Source organism: Cucurbita moschata, unplaced genomic scaffold (genome assembly GCF_002738365.1).
Source record: "Cucurbita moschata cultivar Rifu unplaced genomic scaffold, Cmos_1.0 Cmo_Scf00074, whole genome shotgun sequence".
In the NCBI taxonomy this organism is placed as follows: domain Eukaryota; kingdom Viridiplantae; phylum Streptophyta; class Magnoliopsida; order Cucurbitales; family Cucurbitaceae; genus Cucurbita; species Cucurbita moschata.
In genome coordinates this window covers 796,572-799,305 of record NW_019268590.1, presented here as the reverse complement: position 1 = coordinate 799,305, position 2,734 = coordinate 796,572, and positions in this window count along the sequence as shown.

Below are 2,734 nucleotides of genomic sequence, written 5' to 3'. Positions count from 1 at the left end.
TTTTTTTTTTTTTTTTTTTTTTTTTTTTTTTTTTTTTTTTTTTTTTTTTTTTTTTTTTTTTTTTTTTTTTTTTTTTTTTTTTGCATGTTAGGAACTCCAATGAACAGGACAAAAATGAGCTCACCACACACAGCCGTGCATTTCCACACGCCTAGAGGACCAGCCACGCACGAGTACACACGTGCATCTGGGAGGAGTACTCGCACCCTAATTGTGCTATGTGTGGCTCGCTCGTTGGTTGCTTAGATTATGAGGGTGCGTGTTCAATTCTAGAGGCGCGTGGTCAGAATTCCTTCAATTTTTCTTACGCAAACATGTGACACGCGCAAAGTCGACGATATGGTAATCCTTGCCAGTTGAATCTAAGAACCCTCATAAACACTCTAGATATGCAACTCGTAGTTCACAAATACACCTTATTGAAGAATAAGACCTTTTGATCTAAGTATATATATATATATATATATAAATCAAAATGATAAAGAATCATCCAAGGTGAAGTAAGATCCAAATTACCTTATTAATCAAATATCTCAAAGTCAAGAACACTTTTTAAAATTCAAATCACTCCACAAGCAAGACAATCTAGGATTTATGTTTTAGAGCGGTGTTATTAATTATTAGTTTTAATAATAATTTTGATTATTTTATTTGTAATTTAATATTAACCGGTGTATGAAAAAGTCAAGGTTACTAAAATAATATTGAACAGTAAGTGGTTGACATATATGAGGATCATGTTTAAGTAAAATCTAATTGGTCGGTCGTATAAGGATAAGGTTGGGTGTTTTATCTTGGTAATACTATTGATAGGAGTCATTGGTAATTATTACAAATGGTTTAATTTAAATCGTTTACCTAGATACATGTAAGTGGGGGTATCTTAATAATGAGTATGTATAAGATTAAATCACAAAATATTTAATCTCTCTTTATAAATATGTTAATTGAAAAGATTAATATTTCAGAGCATGATCATATGCACAACCTTATAAAAATGTTTCATTTGCCTCTCCGATGTTCTCTCACAATCCACCCCTTCGGGGGCCAACATTCTCATTGTTGGGATTTATGCCTTACAGCCTTGTAATTAATTATTTAGTTTTTAACAATCATTTTTATTATTTTATTTGTAATTTAATTGTTATCCATTGTATGAAAATCCAAGATTATTAATGTAATCTTGAAAAATATGTGGTTAAGATACAAGAGAATTGTGTTCTAAGTAATAACCTAAAGAGTCTATAGTATATGGATAAGGTTGGGTCCTTTATCCTAGTAACACTATTGATACGACCCACTTTGTAATCGTTACAAATGGTTTGATCCAAATCATTCATCTAGAGACATGCAAGTAAAAATATCCTATACAATGAGTTTGTATAAAACTGGACTAAGAAATATTTAATCTCTCTTTATAAATCCGTTAATTAAGAAGATTAATATTTCACATGATGGTCATATGCTACTTAATCTTAATCCTGAGTGAGTTATGAACTCCTGCCTGGGAGGGCTTGTCCTTTGATTTACATGGGTGAGAATAGCTCTTTTAACCGATTCAACATGCCTACCATTTTGGGGACTTGACCAAATAGGAAGTTGGGAACATAATATCATGAGATGGAATTCACTCCTTTCCATATAAGGAAAGTAGATGAGTTGTTCTCTTAAGACTGATTTCGGGACTTGAACAATGGGGCCCCACCCTCTCATTGACCCGAGAGGGACTTGGTTTATGATTGGATCATAAACAAATTATTCATTAGAGAATCAGTGGTACGTAAGGTGAAAGATGTAGTTACAAGGGTAAAACGGACTTTTGACCCAATTGTAATGATGAACAACTCGTGAAGGATCGACTTGCTTGTAATAGTTATATCAATGGACATAATTTGCCCTACAATGCATAAGAGTGCAACTCTAGGTCTATAATGGAGTGACCTATAGTTAATGAATGAAAATTGATTAATTAAAGAGTTTAATTAATTAATTTTATATATTTGAGCATATAATTGATAGGTCCATAAGGTCACTTGCTAGCTAATAGTGACGCTACAAGTTTTAATTTATTTAATATATTAGATATATTAAATATAAAGGAGAAAATAAATTTAATTTGAAATGTCAAATTAATATTAATATATTAGATATATTAAATAAATAAAATATATTTAATTTGAAGAGTTCAAATTAATATTTAATATATTAGATACGTTAAATATAAATGAAGAAAAATATATTAATGTGAAAGTTTCCCATTAATATTTAATATATTTGATATTTTAAAAGAAAAATATATTTATTGTATTGATACAATTAAATACTAAATCTTAATTAATGTATTGATACACTTAGCTCACAATATACCTGCAAAAATGGTGGAATGAAAGGCAGAAAAAATATATATATATATATATATATATATATATATATATATTTCTCTATTACATAGGAACACCACAAACGTTCCCATCAAGCTCCCACGACACTTTCCAATGGCAACCGCACAAATCTTCCTGCTGTTTTCGTTTGTGATTTTGGCTAAATCACAAACTTAAGTCCACTCCGGTTTGTCCAATCGTAGCCCCAATTTTTGCACCGTACAATTAGGACAATGTGTAGGACGAGGGATAAATTGTTTCACAATCTATGGCTTGTGGCCTCAGAAGAGAGGAAACTTTGTAACTTACAATGACTCCTTTTTTGAGTTTCAGAAGATTTCGCATTTAGAAAA